Below are 26,040 nucleotides of genomic sequence, written 5' to 3'. Positions count from 1 at the left end.
ATGCTGCAATATGGTTGCCAAATGAAGTATACAGAAAATATAAATTCACAATAGAAAAATAAGAAACATGGAGAAAAAAAGTAAAACGTGGTAAATTTTATTAGAAACTGAAAGTCAACAGTAGGTACATGAAAATACTGTAGTCATCAAATAATTACACAGTTTTAGTAATAAAATGCTTCATGGAATTTTCAATCTTACTTCCTCATTAATGTCATTTTCCCCCTCTTTATTTGAATCTTACGTTATTTTGTGTGTTTGTTGTGGGGGGGGGGTATATATGTGTGTATGTGTATGAATGTGTGTTTTGTGTTTGTGTGAAAATGTGGACTTGCACACTTGGATGCAGAGACCAAAGAAGTCAAAAAGGGTGACAGATTCTGCTTATCAGGTTTGTAAACAACTAAATGTGGTTACAGGGAATGAAACTAGGGTACTAATAAGATTAGTACTGATTTTGAAAAATATCAGTTGGCAGAGTTTGATTCCTGCTATTATGTAGATTGTGTGTGTGTGTGTGTGTGTGTGTGTGAGAGAGAGAGAGAGAGAGAGAGAGAGAGAGAGAGAGAGAGAGAGAGAGAGGAGAGAGAGAGATATGTAGGAGTGTCTTATATCTATCTGTTGTTTCATTGGTTAATTAATAAAGAAACTGATAGGTCAGAACATTAGGTGGGTGGAGTAGACAGAACATAATGCTGGGAAGAAGAAGGCAGTAAGGCAAACACTTCAGACAGACACTATGGAGCCAGCTGCCAGGTCAGACATGTTGAATCTTTCCTGGTAAGCCACCACCTCATGGTGCTACACTCATTACTAAATATGGGTTAAAGCAGGATGTGAGAATTAGCTAATAAGAGGCTGAAACTAATGGGCCAGGCAGTGTTTAAATGAATACAGTTTGTGTGTTGTTATTTCGGGGCATACGCTAGCCAGGTGGCCAGAAGCCGGGTGGGAATGCAGCCCATTGTTCCCTACTACACATGGCAATGGATTTAAGAGGCAATCTTATATAGCTAATTTAACCTCTGACAAAATAGACTTTAAACCTAAATTAATCAGAAGAGGTAGGGAAGAGCACCATAACTGTTGCAGGGGCCAGCTCATTTGTTCCCAGCTGATTAGACCCAAAATAGCCACATAGAAACCATATTCATTAAAACACTGCTTGGTCCATTAGTTCTAGCTTCTTATTGGCTAACTCTTACATATTAATTCAACCCATCTCCACTAATCTGTGTATCGCCAGGTGGCTATGGCTTTACCAGTCAAAGTTCCCAGCGTCTGCCTCCAGCCGGCTATATAGCTTCTCTCTGACTCCACCTTCCTTCTACCTTGCTATAGGCCAAGCCAGTTTCTTTATTCATGAACCAATAAAAGCAAGGACTTCCCACACCACATAACAAGTTTTCTTGTCAGACAATCTTTTGCCTGCCAGCCAACAAATAACTAGAGACTTATTTTTATGATGTTTTACTTTAGCATGTTCCCATCTAGCTCTTAAAACTCAGATTAATTTACTTTCATTATTCAATGTTCTGCTGTGTGGCTCAGTTACCACTCCTTTGTACTGTATGTCCAACTTGTTTTGCATCTTGCTGGTGTCTGTCCACCTGTCTTCCTTCCAGAGTTCTCTCTCCTCCCAGGAATTCTGCCTATTCTCTCCTGCCTAGCTTTTAGCCATTCAGCTCTTTTCAAAACCAATCAAAATGACAAGTCTTCACAAAGAGCACACAAATATTCTGCAACAGGATATAAAAGTCTTTAAAGAAAAATCCACCAAGAGGACATTGCAATTCATAATCTCTATGCTACAAACATAAGGGTACCCAAGTTCCTTAAAGAAACATTGCTAGTGCGTAAATTAAATATTGACCCTCTTATACTGATAGTGGCAGATTTAATAACCCCTTTCTTGTCAATAGACATGTCATCCCGACAAAAACTGAAGATAGAAATATTGGAACATGTTATGAACCAAGTGAACCTAAGAAAATATTTCACCCCAAACACAAAAGAAGATCACTTCATTCTTTACTACTCTGGAGGCTGTGGGACCTAGGAGGATGAAGCTGATTCATGAGGTATACTAAATCCCCATGAAATAGACAATTTTAATCAGAGCATCAGATAATTTATACACTGAGGTTATAGAGAAGACAGATAAGCAAAGTATGCAATAAAAAGGGCAAGCCACATGTGGTAGGCAAATTTGTTGGCAAACAAGGTGTATGTTGCAAAAAAAATGTTTTTCCATAGAGGCATATAAACAAAAACAATAACCACTGTTAATGAATAATCTGAAGTAAACTCAATGCTATCTGCTAAACTTTGAAGGAGGATGAAAACCCCTTGTAAGAGTAATTCCATGTTTTGGAGTAAAAGAGGTCACAAGGCACTTGTCTTGCTTTAATTGTGTTTTAATACAAGTACTCAGAATTTCACATTACTCCATTCTTGGACCATGTTCCAACATCATTACCATTTTTTTCATTTTCTAGATGCAGAATATCCAGAGTGTTTTGATTTGTGATGTTGTAGACAAATTTGTCATTAAATAAGTATGCTATAAACAAGCAAATTAAAACATATTATTCTAAAAATGCTAAAGGTGATTGTTTGTAACCATCTGCTACTAAGAGTAGGAATCAAAACTATGTCGAGTACTATTGGTTGCATTATTATATTGACCATAAAAATTAGAGAATAGCATGAAAAGAGACCCATGTGATCAGAAATTCTGGTATCCTGTATAATGTAAGAGTATATTTGCCATTAATAGGAATACAAATGTTATGATGTCCTCAGCAAATGGGAAATGATTAAAATCCGAAGGAAAAATTAAACATAGTCCCCTTTTCAGATTAATGAATATACCTATTACAGTTCTGAATTATAAGCACAGAGATATTAGAAATATAATAGGAGCTGGATCTCCTTTTGCACTTTAACTGGAGGTTTGCTATCTTTCTTGTGATTTTCCTCTTCCTCTGAGGTTGTTGTGTTTGATGGCATGGGACCCGAGGAACTAAAGAATTCATAATATTTAAGTGGATCCATCTGCAAAGACAGCTACAAACCCCTTCCCAATATTTTTCTAGAGAAGTAAAGTTGGTTGAGTTAATGATCAGGTTGCTTATTTGCTTCTTCCATAAAACTGGGGACATTATAGTGCACCCAAGTACAAGTCTATAATTGGAAATAGTGGTACGACACCTTCAGAAATTGAAATGATATTTACGAGTAGATGAATGGACTATAACAGATAATTAATACATCCAGTTCCCACAGGTGTATTGAGGAAAAGAAAGTATTAATAGATTGGTGGGTGTCTGTATCATGATTCTCTCCTATACCTTTAAATGAGCCATCAAATACATAAGTAACTGTCTCTGGAATGAGAGAAGGCTGAACAATATTTGTAATCAAGAATTCAGTTTATATGTGAAAACTCCCATAGTTTACTACCTGGTTATTGACTTCCTATCTCTCCATAGTAATTGATGAAAGAACTGGAAATTACATAGTTTTTATTGGTCTTTAAAATTATTGCTAGTTAAGGGTAATATAATGCAGCAAGGATCAAATCCCTATAATTGCTGATATTAGGTGTTTCCTAATTTAATAACTGAGTAAGAAGAATAAGATAACAGTATCTTATGGTCTTATGTTGTAAATAATTTCTTGCCAAGGTTTTTCCTTTGTAAAAAATAATAAAACTTTAAATAACTTCTTATTCATATCTACACAAAATTTTAATGATCTTCATCTAATCAAGAGAAAATAAATAAATCTGTATTTGTCCAATATGAAAGCCCAATATTAAATACTTTATAAATTTTTAAACTTTTTCCTTTATGCTTTGGGACAATTTTAGTAAGTAAATGTTGACTCAAATATATTTTTATACATTTTTCAAAATAAATTTTAAAAGATTGGTAACAATTCATATTCCTACCAAGAACCTATGGTGTTTCTCTTTAGCATAATCCTTGGGAGACTGGAAAAGCAGAATCATGCTTTTAGAATAGAAATAGAAATCACTATTTTATATTTTACTATTTTCAATTATTCTGTACTGTTTTGCTACTAATTTTTAATTTGGGTATAGTATCACATTTGCATTATAAGTGTAGTTCATCATTTGAATTTTTCAGATTATATATTTTAAAGTGTATTATTACATTTTAAGTAATAAAAATGAATAAAATATCTGTATATTATTCACTTTTCCCCTTCTTTCAGACATGCACAAACCCTTGTCTCTTGTAAAATTTTCACCACAAATTCTGTACAAACCATTAAGAAACTTAATACTGACATGGGTTTTCATAATTTGAGAGTTATTTCTCCATTGTGCTGAAAACATCATATTATCTCTGTATATTACAAGCTTGAGTATTCATTTGGCCATTGAAAGAAACATGGAAAGTTTTAGTTTTGGTATTTGTGAAAAAATTGTTACAAACATATGTTTACATTGTTGATTGAAATGATTTTCAACTTATAAGGGCAAACATCAAACTATTACTACTATATAAAAATGTTAAGAAAGTATTAATTATAATAGAAACGCCCAATTGCTATCCAGAGTGCATTTGCAAATCATTTCCAAAGCTCTGACTGACAGTTCCGTTGGTCTCACTCTCGCCAGCATTTGATGTGTAACTTTTTAGGATTTGGTCACTTTACGAGTCATGTGGAGATATAGTTGTTTAAATATATAATTTCTTACTCCCTTGATCATTGAGCATGTTTTCATGTTCTTTTCTATTGCCGGTCAATTTCTTTTTTGTGTAGAGTCCAATCAGATATTTTAAGCACCTTTTAGTGAAATATTCATTTTCTTATTGAACTTTAAAGTACTTTGTATTGAGTACGAGTGTGTGTTGCTAAATGAGTGTCTAAAAACATCTGATCCTGGATATGGTCACAAGCAATATGTGCGGCTGTCCTTCTGGATGCAGAGGACACTGATACCTCTTAGTCACTAGTAATCATCCTATTCATCTTCCACAATGATCACAGAGACTTGGGAGGAAGGAGTGCAAAATATGTTCAATATACTGTTCTCACATATCATGCAGAATCCGGCATTATGAAATCTAGACAGTTGAGATGAAGGTTCCAGGACAACTTTATTTCTTCCTGTTCAATTATAAGTTGTTTCAGCCACAGAGTCTGGAGGAGGAGGGAAGATGGGCATAAAATCCTGCCTTAAGCCATAGCTATTATCAGTTGTTAGATGCTAGAAGAAACTCGATTTTATTTAAGAGTCATAAGTTATAAGCCATAAGCCAAGCGCATTGACAACAGCATTTATTGTGTAGTTTTCTATGAGATCTCATTGGCTAACAGCTCCAAAAGAAGAACCCATTATTTGTTCTTGACTTTTTAATTGTTGGTGTCTGTTGTACGAAAATTCTTTCTCCTATTTTAGGGTAGTTCCAATTTTACTGTGTGCATATATATTACAATTATTTTTGTTGACTATACTATAATGCTAATTTGCAATTGTCTTGTGAAATTTTTCTTATGTAATCTAGGCTATCCTAAAAGTCACCATTTAGTTGCCACTGTCAATGAGCTGTTGGTTTTCCTATCTTAACTTTTTTTGTAAAATTAGTAAACATATCTAAATAAAGATATTCAAAGCTAAGGAAATGTCAAATGATGGTATTAAATAACTTAGGAAGAAATAGAGTTCAATAATATCAATGGAACTCAACGACACTAATGTGACTATATTTTAAATATTTAACATAAAACTGCATTTGTGAGTTAGCATTGAAGTAATTTGTACAATCATAAAAGCTAAGTGAAAGTTGTACTACTGAAGTTATTGTCACTGAAAGGGCTATTTTTCAACTGAGTGTGTAGATGTGGTTTTACATAATGGTCTTTTTCTTTAATAGTTGATATTTAAAATATTTTTTAAAGAATTAAAGACAACATTGAGATAAACCTGAAATATTTTCATTTATATAAAATTGTATTGTCAATAAAAGAATTGACAGATTTTTTCGTATTTTTTGTGATCTAAAGGAGAACAAATGCTTTATTTCCAATTTTAAATATTAATTTATTTGTCTTATGAGTATTTGTGTTTGTGAGAGAGAGTGTATATGCATGTGGATGAGTATGGGAATGTGTGAGTATGTGCATGTGTGTGTGTGGTCTAATTAGGGAAGGGAAGTTACTTATTTATGCAAAAAATAGTATATGATTGATTGTGCCTGTCCATAAATACTTAACTGGTATAATAGGGATAGTATCACTAACTATAAATTCATTTCCTGATTAATGATGTTCTGAATATTAGCAATATTTGAAAACATAAATTCATTTTAAATCAATTCCTGGGTTGTTATTTATCAGAATATCTCCTCTTCACTCATTTGGTCATGGCTTTCTACTGACTATATTGCCGTAGTACTTGACAAGCAATGATGTAATTATTAAACTGCTTCTAATTGCACAAAATGATGCAGATAAAAGTTGTCTCTACTCCCCTTTTTGTCAAACATTCATTACAAAACACAATATTATTTATGATGTGAAGAACCTGAGTGAAGCAGTCAACAATAGATTTTGGAATATAGTAAGCAACAAATTTGTCTAAATCTTAGCAATAGAACTGAACAAAAATCAAGATAATTTCACATCTGAATTAGTGATATATGCACACAGAAGATATTCCTCAAGAACTGTGAACATAAATTCATAGTGCTGACATTTTACATAATCATGCAACGTCTGCAGTAGTGTCAAAATAACTAATCTGCATTGTGCAGCTAGACTACTTTAGTGCAGTGATTAATAAGCAATTTCAGATACCTAGGTTGTTTTCAAGTAAATGTTATGCAAATATGTTTGAGTAAAGAATTAAAAGCTAAACTAACATGCTAAATTTTCAAGCAATAGCTAAAATAAATGTTAATTTGACAAAAATATTTTTTGTTATTTATTTTACTTGTCAGATACTCTACGACCTATGCTAAATAGAAAACAGTTGTTATGCTTACATGAAGAAAGATAGAATAAATCTACATAGTTTACTCATATTATTAAACAAGGACTAAAATAAAATGTAACCAAATGAGACAGGTAACAAGGAAATCTGTAATCACTATTTAAGCTAAGTTAGATTGAAATGCATAATCCTCTGTCTCAGATTCTGGGATGCTGGTGTACAGACATTAAGATACCATTCCAAGTTCAAATACCACATATTAAAAATGAGATATGGATATATGTACATATGAATACGCATACTTATTTGATCATGCGTGTCTGTCATGTGTTTTTTCCCAGGGAAATGTGACTAATATCTCTTCCTCAGATAGGTGTGACCTCATCAACATCAGATGAGAGAAATACAACCATCAGCTTGTTGGATTTCCATGAATCATGGGTGATGTGTTAATATTAGAAATACGGGTAATAAAGACAGCTATACCGTTGAGAAGCCATCCCTAGCACAGGCAATAACTCTCAAATTCCTGCGGTTCTTCCCACAGCTTTTAGTCATCTCTCCTGAACTAAGTAGTCTGTTTCCTCTAGCAAATGTTTACTACTTTTATATTCCTGGGGAAGGCATCTTGTGAACCTTGTAATGTTCTGTACATCTTGAGCTCTGTAATTTTATTATGCTCGCATAACTCTTATAAGCCTCTGTCCTTGCTGTAGGAAATAATGTTTCTATTTGGAGGAAATGGTTATATAACAATATTGTATGAAATGAAAGAGTGGTCAGTTTGGAATGGGGAAATACTCTGTCAGGTACTCTACGACCTATGCTAAATGTGAGATACAAGAGTGAGTAAGAAGAGGGTAAAGGAAATTAATAAGTTGAAAATACCTTATGTACTTGAATAAAATCTCATTATGAAACTCATCAGTTAGAGCAACAAATATACACCAATAACACTTAAAATATTTTTAATATTTTCTTAGTCTTCTGATATACTCTTGATATGCAATGAGTTTCAAAATGTGAAATCTTTATTCTGTTTATTACTTTTTGTGTAGCAAACAGCTCAGCACCAAGATGTAAAATATCATATACTTCACATGTTCATCATTCCTATATTGAATTTCATTGGTATGTTTGTCATCATTTTACCAGTGATATCGAATAGATATAAAGAAGAGAAAAATCATCTGAAAGCCCTATTTAGGGTGTTATTTTCCATGCTGTTATATCAATCAATATTTTATTTCTTATTTTTGCTGGAAATATTCCAGTGTATAATCAATTTGTGAACCTATTAATAAATATTTTAATTATTTTCACTATTACAAATAACTATTGTATAAACATTTTTATAATTGGACAAATTGTTGCATAATTTCAAAAGTTCTGAAAATTTTTAATATTAGTTTCCCATTTATAAATAATATATTGTGTTCAGGCTGGGTGATGGTGGTGCATGCCTTTAATCCCAGCACTCAGAAAACAGAGGCAGGTGAATCTCTGTGAGTTTGAGGCCAACCTGGTCTACAAGAGCTAGTTCCAGGACAGGGTCCAAAGCTAGAGAGAAACCCAGTCTCAACAAACAAACAAACAAACAAACAAACAAACAAATAAATAAAATTGTGTTTGTTTTTAAAAAGCAAGAAATCCAGCTATTTTTCACATAAAATGGCTAGGTTGCTGCTATGCTAAATCAAATAAGTTACACATAGAGAAAAAGGTTTTGAAACCACACCTGCATGTATAAATTTAATTATAAATAGAGTGATAAAGAATGTACATATCAAAGTTAGGTATTAGTTGAAGGAGATTAATTGTTTACCAAACAATGAGAATATCTATAATTAGGTAAAATAGGTCAAAGGTTACAATAATCATATATCCAGTTAATAAAATTATTGGCTTATGATTCCTCTTACTGTGAAAGAGATAATATGGCATTGAATGTGATGGTACACCGAATGACATTTTAGTGTGATATGTGTTTACCATATTATATGCCTTAGATAAAAAAAAATTGTATCACTACAATTTTTGAATAGGGATGATTCATACGCATGCAATTATTTTACTATAAAGATATCTATTTTCTCTTCCTGAACATAAATCTTAAAGCACTCATTAAATAAACTATGAACCCATAAGTAATACAAATAGAAGTGTAAAATTTACTTACAGGAATTTCACAAAGAGAATAATGTTCCCATTAGTGATGGGTCCTTGAATGCTAGGAAATCCTTAGTCCAAAGAAGACTGAAGATGTGAAGCCACTGAACATTGCTGCTACAAGATTATTCTGTGTGTTAGTAGTAGAATACCTTTAAAATAACATATATGCAAGATTCTATGTACCATTATGCACAACATCTGTACATACATGTAAACACTTGCTTTTTTATGAAGGGTATGTTTGAGGGTATTCATTTATCATAACTCCAAAATAGAAGCAACTCAAGACTCTTACAACTTTTAAGAATAACTAATTTACACAATATATTCATAACAATATCTACTTCAATAAAAGAGTCAACTGCTATTACCCAAATTCTTGGTAAATTTTTATAGGATAAAGAAAAGAGGTACTCACCTGTACACATGATATAATCCCATTATTCCTAAGTTTGAAGAGAGATACTTAAATATGTCAAGTAATGGGCTAACTTTGGGAAATAAAAAATGGGGAACTGCAGATAAAATGCTGGATATCAAATGCTAATCAAGTCTTGTTAGATATTGAGGTAATCCCAAATGATGTTAATGATAAAATAAATTAACCCAAGCCATATAAGTTAGTCATGGTTGCATGAAACTTTTATTTTTTTTATTTTTTTCAGAAGGACAGATGTGAAATAAGCCTTTTATTTATACAATATTAATTTCTCTAAAACATTACTCAATGATAAATGCTATTATATCTTCTCTTTCTACGTCTTCTTCTTTTTTTTCTTTTGGTTTTTTGAGACAGGGTTTCTCTGCAGCTTTAGAGCCTGTCCTGGAACTAGCTCTTGTAGACCAGGCTGGCCTCGAACTCACAGACATCTGCCTGCCTCTGCCTCCCGAGTGCTGGGATTAAAGGTGTGCGCCACCACCACCCGGCCTACGTCTTCTTTTATAATTTACACATCACCCCCTCTCTCCTAGCAGAGACTCAATTACCATGATGAACATTTTCAGATAAGTAGGATAATATAAGATAAGAGTAGGAAAATATTATCAACAAAAAAGTAATTTATGTTTTTAAAGTAATTTACACAAATGTAAATTTGTGTATATTTGTGTATTTGTTCACACATGTTAGAAGGTAGGATTGCACATGTTCATACAGGACAGAGCTCAACATCAGGCAGTTTTCTCAATCAGTCTCCCCTTAATTGAGACAGGCTATCTCACTGAATGCTAGAAGTTGCACGTTCAGTCCTACCAATTGGATGACAAGACCAAGTCATCACAGTCTCTGACTCTCAACACAGGCATTAAATATCTAAGCTTGAAGAGTGCTTAACTTCTCAAGTAGGTTCTGGGTTTCAAACTCTGGTCATCATGTGCACATAACAAACACTTTGAATGCTTGCTCCTCAACCTTAGATTGTTTATATTATTACAGTGCAATTGTAAATAAGACAAAGAAAAGACTAAAGGCAGGGGGAAGGAATGAGGAAAGGAATTAGAAAAACTCAAGAGATGTTTGACAGATTAGGTGGATACAGGAATTTCGATGATAACTTCAAAAAGCTTAAGGCCGTGAGCACAAAATTCTATGTGGTCTTCTATCTTGTATTAAAAGTTGTTCAATTGGTGATGATAATATAACTTTGATCTCTGTCCTAATGGCTGTATTTTCTTACATTTTCCACATGACAAAGACTTTTTTCTCTTCAGTATAGCACCTCAGAAAAAAAGCTTTCATGTTTTTAATAAAAGAAACAGCTGCTTGATTTTATTTCAGAATAAATTAAAAAATATTTGCTTTTGTTAAAATTCAGTCACTGAGTTCTAATGACTACATTGAATTTCTAATATCTGTGTTTGTTTATATATACAACTTTTATATTTGTTTCTCTTTACCTTTTCTAACTGTACATTCCTTATGCTTTTTAGCATTTGGTAACAGCTTCAGAATTGATCTCACCACACTTTAAAAAGTTTCTGCACCTCTAAAATACTTTCAACAGCCCTAACTTGCTTGTATTTTTATCTAAACATATACAAACAATTTGTTTCTAGGTTTCAAAGACTATATGAGATTTATTAGAACAGACATTACAATATAAATATATGCAATTTTTAATAAATTATTATTATTAAGGTAATAGTAAAAATGAAGACAATGAAAGTTAAAAGTTATTACTAAATATGTACTTACTATCCATAAATATTACTTTATTTATTATGAGCCAATATTTGTCATACTAGGAATCATATGTTGCACATTTTACAAAATCTAATTGTAAAATGCATTTGACCATTGTTGATGCTTACAATGCTCAGAGGTTGTTTGAGTTCTGACAGAATTGTCATTACCTGGCAGGCGTGACCTTGGTCTTAGCTATTCATACTGTAATTATTCCAATTGAATCTTGCACATTATCAGAACTACACATGTCAAGTTTGATTACCATTTAAAATGTCTTTTAAAGTGTTCCACTGTGCTTTAGAATTGGAATGCAAAGTGTTATTGTGTATGCAGAGGCACAGAAGCAGAACCACGGGGCATAAACATGACATTAGCGGAGCAAATACTCTTTGCTGAAAGAATGGTAGCAATTTCATTGTCTCAAAAGCACAAGAAGCAGCTTTATGGGACACTTTGACTTTCTTCCCTCATAAAGATATCAGTGAAATGAGATACAACTAGGTCCCAGCAAGAAACAACTTAAGTATATTTGTGAAACATTTTTACCTACAATGTTTTCCTACTTTATGAGTTTGCATTAATTTGTTTTAGTTCTGTTTACCATTACCATTTTAACAACTTTAAAGGTATTTTTAAGTGAAACATAAAAGGTTTGTTTATGATATATGCCACTATTTAATGTTTCCAGTATTTGTTAAATACTCTTCTATTTTCAGTATTTATGAATGTATCATTTATACATTATTCATATTTGTGAGATGTTTTGGTGTTTGCCTCTCTGTATTTGACCTATTTCATTGAATATTATTCTCCACTTTCATTCCAGTTTCAAAATATATTTCATTCTCTTTCTGGCTGAACAGCTTTCCATCATTGTATATGCTATATATTCTTTATGCATTCATCACTTGATGGCCTTTAGGATGTTGCATTTGTTCCTCTATAGATAGCAATTCCTCACTGAACACAGTAGCATAAATATTTGGGAAACCATCATTAAATCATATCCATTTATTAAACAAGTTAAGGGATAATGGGCCATATTTAGAATTAGTTTATTTATTACATCTATAATCTTTATTAATAAATTAATCCATTACACAATTCCCCAACTATGACAAAAAGTTGCCAGTGATTCAAGACTACTGGGAGGCTTGTATGTGTTTATTCAATTTGGTTCTGAATCTCAAATAGCATGTGTGGTAGTTTGAATGTAATTGGCCCTCATAGTCACAGTAAAGTGTGACTATTAGGAGGTGTGATTTGAATGGATATTGTAATGGTAAAAATAAAACAGCACTGTTCCCCAAGTGGCGGCAGTGGGCAGCAGGCACGAGACCACACAGGCAAAAATGGCAGCCAGTCCCAAGTGTGGAACCTCAAGTAGTCCACGGGCCGTGAGGGCCGGGGGTTTCTATCCAGGGAGCCTAATCAGGGAGCCATGTGGTGGGTGAGAAACTGAGACAGAGAAGTCAGTGCCACGAGGAGCTACAACCACAGTTGGTGAGAGACAGATGAACAGGCACACCATACAGAGTGAGTTTGGATATTTAGTGGGTTATGGAGGGAAAAGAGAAAGAGGGTAGGGAAAAGGGGAGAAGAGCAGAGAGAGGCAGAGAAAGAGGGGGAAAGAGAGAAAGGAAGGGAGAAGAGAAGAAGAGCCATGGCAGCAGTTACCTCTTTGGGAGAGAGAGAAAGGAAAAGTGCTCATGCTGCAGACAGGAATGGAAGATCTACCTGCCTCAGCAGTGGACATAAGAGGTAGTAGACAGGCTTATCTCTTAAAGGGACAGGACAGACCATTACAACCCCATCTCTTTTTTATAATAAAAAGGCAGGAGGGTAGGCATAATAGCTTAAAGGGATTGAGGTGGCTGATTCTCAAGACTGCTTCCTGACTATTTGTGGGTGTTGTATTTGCAGAGAAAACTGAGAAAGCTGGGTGCTGGCCACATCCTGTCTAGTGTTTGTGGTATGGGAATGTCTGGTGTCTCTTACATCTGCTTAAGGTATTGGTAGAACAGAAAACAAAGTTAAATTTAGGAAAAATAAAATTTTAGGACCAGGAAATTGAGAGTGGATATAAACCTGTTTAAGGTGGATCCTTTAATTGAGCTCCATGGAACTTGCTAGAATTTTTGGGTTTGTGAAAAACATAAATTTTAGACATCAGAAGGACTTTGACAGATGTTTTTACACAATGAAAAGTATTTTTTAAACTATGTAAGGCAGTGTGGGAGAGAAATTTGATTACTTATGTTTGTCCTCATACCTTTATAACTTGTAGATACACCCCTAAATAACTTGTAGTTGTAATTTACTGAAATTTGTTCGGTGAAATTGTCCTTTTAAGCTGACAAAATCTTTTAGCTATAAAACTGCATCAGAGATCTTTGAGAAAGATAAAATTTTACTTGAGTTATTGATTTAAAATTAAAGAGAACATACTTGGTTGGCACCTAGAGCTACTCCTCAGGGTCCTCCATGGTCACTGGCCATCATATTTGCCTTTTGCTGTTTAGTACAGGGTCTGCCAGGCTCAAGGATATCCTGTGGACTAAGAAATCTATAGGAAGACAAGGTTACCTTGATCTGAGCAGCTAGGCTGTCGATTCCAGTGATTCTGTCCACAGTCTGGTGATCTTCAGTTTAGAAGAAAGGCAGTTTTTTTCCAGTGGTCAGTGGTTGGTAGTTGAAGCCAATTGTGAGTGGACATTGTTCTGTGCTCATTTGTCTTCTCTCTTCTTTGGAGAAAATAGAGCGCTGCTGTTAGGAGGCAACCTGTCTCTTTTTGTTATGAAAAGTTTTTTTTAATAATTAAGCATTTAAGTCTCTGAGCAGTTGATGGCTGTTTATTAGGTCTAACTACAGTATAGAATCTGTCTGGAAAGCTAGATCTGATCTTGAATGTACTGGCTTTCAACTTAATAGGTAAAGCAGGGATGGATTAAGAAACTTAAAAGTACACACCAATTTTAATCATGAAACTTAATTTCTTTGTAGTCTGGAATGAGATACAATGAACAAACAATTATAACATTTAACAGTAAGCATAGGTGCATTTAAGTTACATGTATGCACACACACACAAAGTGCATTTGGCAAAGTGGATACTTCGGTGGGCTCTACCAAAGGCATGCCATTGCACAAAACACACATGAAACAGAGTCAGTACTTGGGAACCAAGCCAAGAATACCTCAATAAAGATGGCTGGACATGATCATCTGACCTGGCTCTCAGTTAAGATGGTGTAGAAGTCACCTGACCTCAGTTAAGATGGCCGTAAAGTCATCTGACCTCAGTCAAAATGGCAGCAGTCACATATTGTATAGAAAAGCCACATTTTTTGAGCCATGAGAGTTTTACCTAAATGTGTGATCCATCCTGTTGATGATCCGTCATGCCACAAGCTGTGGCAGGGAGCAAAGGCTGAAATTGAAAACAACTGCCTCATGAATCCAACAAATCTACAGTACCAACAGTAGTTGTAGCAGGGACAGTCTGAGGAAAAGCAGAGCTGGTGGGACATGGGCAGAACATTCCCAGGCAGGTGGCTGATAGTTTGAGGGTTTATAACATAGCTGAAAATGTAAAAACCCATGAGAAACACCACAGGGCCTGTAGAAGAGCATCCTCTCTCTACAGGTGGGATGTGAAAGCCTGGTTAGCTTTGGTCCAGGAGACTCAGAAGCCAGAGAGGTTAGAGACTGCTCCAAGTGGTTTTTCATGGTGGGGAACCACATACAAGTGGTCCAAAAGGAAAAAAAAAAAAGAAAAAGAAAGGATAAAGAAAAATCTGGGGAGGGGGGCTGGGCTGCCAAATTGATGCAGAGCACAGCATGTTCAATGCTAGCAAGGGAGGACCAAGCCTGGGTTGTCCAGTTACTTTTTTAGCTATGGATAGCGAAGGACTAAACTGAATCCATGAAGGTTGTGAATGGGAGTTGGAAAGGGAAAACTCACCACTGAAGCTGCTGTTGTGCATAGAGATCAGTGGTTAGGCAGATAGCATGTAGAACTGTTGCAAAGAAACCTCGCTCTGGAGTCCAAGGCTCTATGTTTCTCCAGCCAGCCATGGGTGGGAGGGAGCCTGGAGAGCCTGATGAAGTCATAAGCACAAATGTAATGGTAAAAATAAAATGCAGCAGGTCCCCAAGGGGTGCAGCTGCTGAAATGCTGCAGGTCCCTAAGTGGTGCCGATGGGATCTGTGCCACAGTATTAATGTAATGGTAAAAATAAAATGGTACAGTTCCCTGAGTGGGGGCAGTGGGAAGCAGGTACTAAATGATGACAGGCCATGAAGGCAGCCAGTCCCAGGCAGGGAGTCCTGAGTGGCCTGTTAGCCAGAGGATACTAGGCAGGGAGCCACATGGTAGGTAAGAGACCGAGATGGAGCAGCTAGTTCCAAGAGGAGCTGCAGCAGCGGCGGGTGAGAGACAAATGGATAGTCATGCCATGCAGAGTGAGGTTGGATCTTTATTTAGTGGGGTTTGGAGGGGAAAGTGATGGGGGAAGGGGAGAAGGGAGAAGAGCAGAGAGGGAGACAGAGAGAGAGAGGAGAAGAGAAAGGAAGAGGGGGGAAGAAGAGAAGAGCCACGGTAGCAGCTACCACTTTGGGAAAGAGAAGGGAAGGAAAAGGGCTCAAGCTGTAGACAAAAATAAAGACCTGCCTTCCTTGCTGGTGAACAGGGGAGGGAGGGGGCAAAACTTGTCTCTTTTAGGGACAGGACAGCCCATTACAGGTATGACTTTGTTGGAAGAAGTGTGTCACTGTGTTGGCATACTTTGACAGTTCTTACGCTCAGGATAACTCTGAGAGTTGAGGACGATTGGTAAAAAGAAATCTCAAACTAGTTCAGAATTGAGTACAATAAAGGGTTATTTATTTAGAGGTCAAATCACAGATCACAGTTCTCTGCTCAAACAGGAAAACAGTTACTGAATCCAGCAGCCAGAAGAGACAGTGGGCACGTGCTTTATATCGGCATTTATAGTATAAGAGGCTATGCCTAAGTGGATGGGTAACTTAAAGGCTACTGGCTGAAGGATTTTCTAATCATTTCCCCCCTTTATTTAAATAAGACAGTTCTAAGCCTAATACAAACTCAAATACAATAAGAACAAATATTATGTATAAAATTTAGAATTTCATTCAGAAGACTTCTATTATCAAATATTTCTCTGCTGCTATTGTCCTTTTCTCATTACCCTTAAGAAAATTCAACATTAATAAAGCATTATATAATCTATTCCTGGGTGTATTTCCCATACCTTTCTGTTTGTTTAACATATCCTTTATAGTTTGATTTGATCTTTCTATAACTCCCTGACCTTTAGGATTGTTTGGTATGCCTATAATATGCTTTATATTATAATAAGCAAAAAACTATTTCATTTTTTAAGAACATATACTGGACCATTATCTGTCTTTATTTGTGAAGGTATACCAATGATGGCCACAACTTCTAATAATAAAACTTCAGTAATGTGATTACTGAATCAGCATTTTCTGAGCTCAAAGCAGTTGCCCTTTGAAAACTGGTGTGGTGTACATGTTTTAATTTTCAAATATCTGCAAAGTGGAACACATCCATCTGCCAGATTTTATTCCTTTGAGTACCCTTTTGGTTACTCCATGCAGGTAGTGTGTTTAGTTATAGAAAAAGCAAGTAGGCCATCTCTTTATAATCACCTTAGCTTATTGCCATGTAATAGAAAACTTTCTTTAAATCCTTGCTATTAATATGATTTTTTTATAAAATTCTGATGCCTTCAACAGATTTCCAATCAACAATCAATTAATTTCTGCATTACCTTGTGATAGAGGACCTGGCAGACCCATATGGGATCAGATGTGTGTAATGTATATGGGACAAACCTATTTCTGATTATAACTTTAACCTGTATAAATAATAAAGTAAATTCTGTATCATCTTCTATAAATTCAGTGGTTTTAACATGCAAGACAACTCTTTCTGCATATTGTGAATTAGTAACTATATTAAGATGTTCTTGAAAATCCCTTAGTACCATGAGAATAACATATAATTCTGCCTTTTAGACAGAAATATAACGACTTTTTCCACCTTACTTGATTCTTCAGATTTGTAACCTGCCTTTTCTGATTTATTTGCATCAGTATAAAATGTATGGGCTCCAGTTATTGGAGTGTATCATACAATATGGAGAAATATTAAAGAGTTCTATTTATAAGGTTAATTGTATCACTTTAAGAAATTATCTCTCCTAAAATATTAGCACAAGCTCTTTGAGAAGGTTCATTGTCTTCCATTTTTTTAAAAAAATTTCATCAGTAGTAAAAGTTACTATAATCTCTGCTGGGTCTATACCTGCTAGTAGATGAAGTCTCAATTTTCCTTTTATAATTAATTCAGAAACTGTTTTCACATAAGTTTTTAATTTTTATTTAGTTTATGTGGTAAAAAGATTCACTCTAAAATAATATTTTCCCTTTGAATTAAAATTCTTAATTTTAATTAAGGGGAAATTCTGGAAGGCAATATGACTACAATAAATTAAGATTTGGATTCACACTATCCATATGTGCCTCCTGTAATTTTTTTGCAATGACAATCAATTGTTTTTCCACTTCAGCTGTTAATTCCCTGGGATTGTCACCATCTAAGGTTTTGTTTAAATGAACTATAAGATCAGGTGTTATCCCAACAGCTGGTCATGAATTGGATGCCTCCTAACACTCTTTGAACATCATTAAAAGTCCACAATCAATCTCTCCTAATTTGTGCCTTTTGTATTGTAATTTTCTGTAAACCTATTCTATAACCTAGGTAATTGACAGAATTTCTTCTCTGTATTTCTTCAGGAGCAATTTATTATCCCCATTTTGGCAAAACTTTCTTTACTTTTTCAAAAATTCTTTCTGAAGTATCTATATTTGAATCAGATAGCAAAATGTCATCCATGTAATAGTAAATTATAGATTTAGGAACATTTTATGTATTATTTCCAATGGCTGACTTACAAAAAAGTATTGCCATAGGGTGTTATTGAGCATTTCCTGTAGGAGGACTGTCCACTGGTATCTCCTAATAGACTGAGAAATATTGTAAGTAGGCACATGAAGACAAATTTTTCTCTGTCATTTTCTTGTAAAAGTATAGTGAAGAAACAATCTTTTAAATCAATAACTATAAAAGCCCATCCTTTTGGAAATAGAGAAGGCAGAGAAATTCGAGACTGTAGAGGGCCTATAGGTTGAATTACCTTGTTCACAGCTCTTAGATCTATCACCATTCTCCATTTACCAGATTTCTTTTTAAAAACAAATACAGGAGAATTTCAAGTACTGGTTGCTTCTTCAGTATGGTGAGCATCTAGTTGCTCCTGTAACAGCTGTTCTAAAGCCTGCAGTGTGTCTTTTGTTAAAGGCCACTGTCTAACCCATATTAGTTTCTCAGTTAACTATTTTAAAGGTAGGACTGTTGGTGTTAAACATTCTCAAATATTATACTATTTGGAGAGAATATATATTTCTATTACAGGAAAGAAGGTAGAAAGATTGTAAGAGTTGAAGAAATTGGTTTCTCTGTGACACCATGTCTCTTTGGAATGTCACATGCTACAAATGAATCTCACCAAGACAGATGTCTAAACATGACCTAAACAATAATGGCAGCAATGAACATGTTATCATCTGTTAACTATCAAAACTTGACTTTTGAGATTAAAATTTAATTAAACCATTTTGTCTTTCTCTTTCCTCTGTCAAACCCTCCTATATACCCCTCTTTGTTATCCTTCAAATGTTTGTCCTCTTTTTTTAGTAATTTCTTATATATATATATATATATATGTACATATATATCTGCATATACATATGTATTCATAAATATAAGCCACTCAATTTATATATGGCTACTTATTATATATAATGCTATTTATTATTATTTTAAGGTGTAAAAATAATATAATCAAGTCAGTTTTTAATCATTCTGCAGAAAATGTTTATTCTATTTACTCATACAAATGTGAAGAATGTGATTAAATAAGTTTTATAGTTTACATTTGTTGTTTAAGTAAGTAAGGGGCTTATAAGTGAATGACAACAGCACATCAAAAATGTTGTTCTTGTGCCAAAGTCAGCTCAGTGGATAGAGTCTAATTTGGATAGTAATTTCAGTGTCCCTAGGGAAAAATTCATGCTGCTGGGAATCACATCTCATTCTCAGCCATTGCTGAGATGCTGTATTTCAAATTTTCATACTGAAACATTTTTTTCTTTTTAATTAATCATCTGAATGAATGCCCAGTTTTCTTCACCTATGGTGCTGAAAATGAATCAGTTTCAAAGAGAAGCTTAATGAGAAAGAGAACAAGTAAAATTTGGCCTGGGAAAAAGGTGTCATACAAAGGGTCAAAATACTCAATCAGTACTGTCCTCATTAGGATCATTTGAATAAGTGAAGACTAAATGGGTTTTAGTATAAGAGAAGGGCGATTATCCTATCCAGTAGCCTGCAGTGCTTAGTGAATTCTAATTATTAACATTAGACATAATTCACTCCACCATTTTCAGAGAAAAGTACTGATATTTTCCGAAACTCCATTATGGTCTCCTTATATTTGATTTCTTTAGACCAAGTACCTGTCCTTCATTTATGTAAATCATGTTCATTTATCATCTTATTTATCAAAAGTCAAGTTTTTTTCACACTCCCATATAAGAACAAATTTAAGGAAGATGAAAATTATTGGAATATATTGATGATCAATATTATATGAACTTAATATTTTATTTCTATTCAGTTTTAAAGCATATGACATGATGTTTTTCACAACTCATGAAAAGAAGCAAAGGCATTTCTACTTTCTAGTTTGAAGGTTCAGTGATATTGAGATCACATGGTTCTGATTCATTAATATCAATGTTAAAACTGAAACTCAAAATTGAGTTTGATTCCTACCCTAGTTCATTAAATTGTAACACTTTTCAATCCTGACAGATCGTAGTTTATGGAAATAAAAACTATGTCTAACAGAACTTGAAAGAATTATCATTATTGAACAACGTTTAAGACCAAATATCTTAGAGATCCATATTTTGTCAATGACTATCTTAGTTAGGATTTCTATTGCTGTGAAGAATCACTATGATCATGGCAACTCTTATAAAGAAACTTATTTAATTGGGGCTGACGTACAGTTTCAGAGATTTAGTCCATTATTATCATTGCAGAACATAGTGGCGTGCAGGCAGACATGGTGCTTAGGAAAGAGTTCAGAAATCTACATCTTTATCAGCAGGTGGCAGAAGGAAACTTTGTGTTCTACTGGCCAGACTAAAGATTATAAGACATTACAACCTTCCTTCACAGTGACACACTTCCTCCCACAAGCCACCCCTACTTACTTCATAAGATCATACCTCCTAATATTGCCACTCCCTATGGGCCAAACATTAAAATACATGAGTCCATTCCTATTCAAACAGCCACAATGACCTGCCAATTAAATTATTCACGTATATTTTACAGATCACATGTATATTCATTATTGTAGATACATCCCTTAACATTAATTAAACACAAGGAAAAAGACATAATTAAAATACAGAGATTTATAACTGGACAGAAAGAAGAGAATCACCAACTATTACATGATTAGCACTAACTTGAACTTATTTTTACACTTCTTTCTTTAAAGGCTTAGATAACTTCACAGAAGAATATTTTTACACTCTTTTCTTTAAGGCTTAGGGAGCTTCACAGAAGAAGGTCTGAAGATATTGTGATAGCAAGAGGTCATCTAGTACAGCTGTAAAATAGAGGACTCTGGACACATCAAGGTTATTCCTGATTAATTCATGTAAGTACAGTTTCCTTCAGAAAACCTGCCAAAGTCAAGCCAGTCAACATTCCAGGTGGTACAGAAGAGATGGCTGAAGAAGGAGGGAGCATGAATTTTCTTCAGTGTTGTGTCTTCTAGGAGAGAGAGATTATGTTCCAGCATATGACCACATATCTTTGCACATATGAGTACCATGAGATTCCTGCCCTGTCCTCATTCACTTCAGTGATGGACTCTGATGTGAAAGTATAGGCCAAATGAACCCTTTTCTCCAAAAGTTGCTTTTGTCCATGGTATTTCATCATAGGAACAGAAACTCTAACTAGTGTACACATAATAAAATTTGTTATTATATTTCTTTCTTTCTTTTATTTTTGTTTTGCTTTTTTGTTTGGTTGCCTGGTTGGTTTGTTTTTTGAGACAGAGTTTCTCTGTATTACATTCCTGGCTCTAATGGAACTCATTTTGTAGACCAGGCTGGCCTAGAAATCATTGAGATTCATCACGCACTGACTCCTGAGTGCTGGGATTAAAGGCATGTACCACCACTGCCTAGCTTGTATTTTCTTTTTTAAGAGTTTATACTTTTTTTTTTCCATATATCTTCATAACGTTAAGCCATAGTCATGAAAGAGGGCTACAATATGACCTGGGCCTTTGACTACAGAATAAGAATTTAAAATTATGATACCTGCAAGATCCCCTTTGGGTCTCTCCCCCTTGAAACTTAAAGAACCCTGTAGAAGAAGAGAAAGAAAGAAAAGGAGTTAGAGTGATTGAATATACCAGAACACAGGTCATAGAGTCAACTAAACAAGGGTTATAGGGGTACATTGACAGAAGTCAAACCACGGAGCCATCTTTTGTCTGCCCTTGGTCCTCTACATATATATTATGATTGCTAGCTTGATATTTTTGTGGGAAACCTAACAGTGTAATGAAGTGTCTGATTCTTTTATCTGCTCTTGGAACCCTTTTCCTCATACTGGGTTGCCTTATCCAGAACAGTTTGTTCCTATTTTATCTGCCCTTGGTATGCAATGTGTATGTGGTGGCTGTTCCTGGGATACTTGCTTATTTCTGAAAGGAAACATATCTGGAATTAAGGGAGGTGTGATAGGTGGGACTGTGAGAAATAGAGGGTGAAGATGTACTGAAAGAAAAATTGAAAGGAAAAGAAAAAAATCTTTATTAAAAAGAATAAGAATTTTGATATCACACTGAATACCATAAGTGCGATAAAATTGTATCAATGGCTTCTTGGGCAGCTGAGGAGAGGGAGCCTGAAAAGGCCAGTTCCTATAGCCATACTGATGAGTTTCTTGCATATCACCATAGAACCTCCACCTGACGATAGATGAAGAAAATGATGGAGCCCCACATTGGAGCGCCGGATTGAGCTCCCGGGGTCCTGTTGAGGAGCAGAAGGAGAGAGAACATGAGAAAGAAAGTCAGGACCGTGAGGGAACCTCCATCTGGCGACAGATGGGGAAGGTGACTGAGCCCCACATTGGAGCACTGGACTGAGCTCCCAAGGACCTGATGAGCATCAGAAGGAGCGAGAACATGAAGGAGAAAGTCAGGAACTAGAGGGGTGCGTTCACTCATGGAGACGGTGGGACAGAACTAATGGGAGATCACCAACCCCAGTTGGAATGGGACTGATGGATCATGCGACCAAACCCGTCTCTCTGAATGTGGCCAACAAAGGGGGCTGACTGAGAAGCAAAAGACCATGGTGCTGGGCTCTGGTTTCTTCTGCATGGACGGGCTCTGTGGGGGGCCTTCTCAGCTTGGTCGATCACCTTCCTGGACCGGGGGGGAGTTGGGAGGACCTTGGTCTTGGCATGGAGTGGGGAACTCTGATGGCTCCTTGGCCTTGAGGGGGAGGGAGGGGAGGTGGTGGGTGGAGGGGAGGGGAGGGAAGGGGGAGAGAAGGGGGGGAGGGAAGGGGGAGGAGGAGGGGAGGGAAGGGGGAGGAGGAGGGAAGGAGATGGAAATTTTTAAATGTGAAAAAATAAAAAAAAATAAAAATAAAATAAAATAAAATAAAAAATAAAAAGAATAAGAATTTTGATATCACACTGAATACCATAAGTGCGATAAAATTGTATCAATGGCTTTACAATTATAGAAATTAAGGGGAAGCAGAGCACACAGGGAGGGAAAGCGATAACAAATGTGGCTGTACCTCTTAAATGTATTTTGGATTTTCATATTACATTCTGACATTTAAACATGATCTTGGAGACTTGCTTCCCTTTTGACCACATAGAAAGTACAAAATTTGTTGATTTCCCGCTTTGGAAATGGGTAAAAAAATATCACTCCCTCATACCTAGAGTGGTGGCCATCAGGCCTTCATGCTTTTGTTTTTTCCATGTGATGCATGCTAGCTTCTGGTCGTGCATTTTTTCATATGGCTGGAGAACTAAATCTAGGAGGTTTTAACTAATAACTTTATGCTTGTTTTGTGAGTATTTAAATATATTTGGATCACTATCTGGATTTCTGTAGAACTAGCTTCATATTTTTTCCTTTATACTACACAATGCATTTTTCCTAACAATATATTAAATAAAACACAGTATCACTGAGGATGTCTTTGTAGAATCTTTGAATGGAATTTGGATGCTGATCATTTTGGGCCAACTATAGAAACACAAAAATTGCTCTGCCAGAAAAAAAATGTATAACCAATTCAAGTGATACCAACAAGTTTTTAGAAATTGTTCACAATAGCCTTTGCAAAAAAAAAAAAAAATGGTTGGTTTTCCCAATCCACATATCTGGCTCTCACGAAGCCTTTTTAAATAGAGAAATATAATTTTCCGAAATGTGGGTTTACAAAGCACAGTGGTCATGAACTCTTCTTCATAATTCAAAACTGAGAAGCCAGACGCAGAGTTCCTCTGGGCAGTTGGCCCACTTAATCATGACACAAATATAGTACTGGTTGAATATACTGAGTGCCAAACTAAACTCCAAATGTTCTATTTCCATCCGACAAATTCTATTGTGGCTGATTTTGGAAGAAGGGCAGGCTGGCTTCATGCCACACTCTTCAGTCAATCCTACATTAGAAGCAGAGAAAAAGAATATGAGAAAAAATATGTTCTGATATTTTTTAAATGTTTCTTTCTTCGCTGTAATTGCATATCATATTAATTGAATACAACTGAAAGACGGAAAACAATAAAAAACATGCTCTCTCTTCTAAATAGTAGATAATTTAATATTTGGAATCAAATTTTATGACTGAATAAATTAGTAAGGTATGAGAAATATGAATGTGGGTATTGGATTGTTAAGTTTAAGCAGGATGCAATGTGACAGAAGTCAATAACTATCAATCTGTCTCAGAACATTTTTGAACAAGGTTACAAAATGGTATCTTTCTACAGTCTTTAGTCTAAATCTAAAGGAGGAGCCTAAACTGAAATAGATATGTTTATTCAGTAATTGATTCAAATAGATTTCAAAAGCAAAAAAAAACCCTGTATATAGTTAAATACTTGTGCAATAACTCACTTTATACAACTATGTAAAGAGCCATTCTCATATAGAGATTATTTTATCTATATTCCCCTTTATTGGTTTACTATTGAGTCCAGATTTAGTAATTGCATTATGTCTGAATGCTAAGTGAAATCAAAACACAAGGAAAAGTTTATTTTCATGTCTTGCTGCTCATTTAAAAATACAGCTTAATATAGATCTAAAAATAACAAGCAGAAAATTTTCTCTTCAGAATTACAAGTATGATAATAACAGAAGCAAGCACCAATTTTCAAAAGTTTGCAATTATTTTTCTTCAGAAAATCTAAGCTCCATAGTTCATTCCCAACAGTAAAAGAGAAAAATAAATGCCAAAAATTGAATGTACTGCTAAATAAAAATCTGGAGAATTGAAAAAGAGTATGTTGTTCTTCCTAGGGTATATTTAATATATTGTACACCATCCTTAAAGGTCTTTAGTGGAAAGATTTTAAGCTAGTGTTAAGGACGTCTGTGATATACTGTGATAGTATTTTGTATACATCCCTGGGATTTGCACCCATGAAGTTTTAAGAACTTGTTTGCCAAACAAGATCTTTGCAATGTCAATACCCATTGATGTGTTATGCTAGATGGGGGAAATTTCATAAGACCTCTAACTTAGAAGAAGAGCTATAGGCTATCATTCCTAAGGCCAATCATCAGCTCTAAACACACTGATTCTACTTAGTGTGTATGCATGTGTGTGTTTGTTTGAAGAAAGGGGTATGGGTGTGTAGCCATAGCAGTAATTAAAAGTTAATTTGAAAGGGTTTATGTGAAGTGTTGATGTTAAGAGAAGGTGAATTACAGAAATGTAATACTCATGTATGAAATCATCAAAATAATGTCATTAAATTTTTATGTAAAAACAGAAAATTGAAGAAAAGCTATCATTCAAGCGCAACAATACAACTGTTTCATACTAATTTGCTTTCAATAATCTAACTGTAATCAATTTATAAATTGTCCTGTTGCACATTATATATTCCCAAAAGATCTACATTTGTCCACAGTTAACTAAAACCATCTCAACACAAAATCTTCAGTAAAAGTGTTAACATTTATTTAGTATCAGCAGTTCTGACAATTAAATTCTTTGTGCAGCTCTGATTACTTACGTTGACAGCATGATTTACTGCTACACCAGCATGGTAACACTGTCTACACCAGGAGAAAGCACCATGAAAATAGTCATCAGGTCAAATCAGACATCCTTCCCTATTATTGTATATTGTTTGTAGATTACTATCCTGATTGTGACAATTGAAGTGGGAAGATCAGCTTACTATAGGTGCACCATTTCCTTGTGTTTGGTCTGGAAATTTAGAAGCATAGAGAAGTGG

This window comes from Arvicola amphibius, chromosome 13 (assembly GCF_903992535.2).
Source record: "Arvicola amphibius chromosome 13, mArvAmp1.2, whole genome shotgun sequence".
NCBI classification, from domain to species: Eukaryota; Metazoa; Chordata; class Mammalia; order Rodentia; family Cricetidae; genus Arvicola; species Arvicola amphibius.
The sequence above is the reverse complement of the archived record's forward strand: the minus strand, read 5'-3'. Positions refer to the sequence as shown.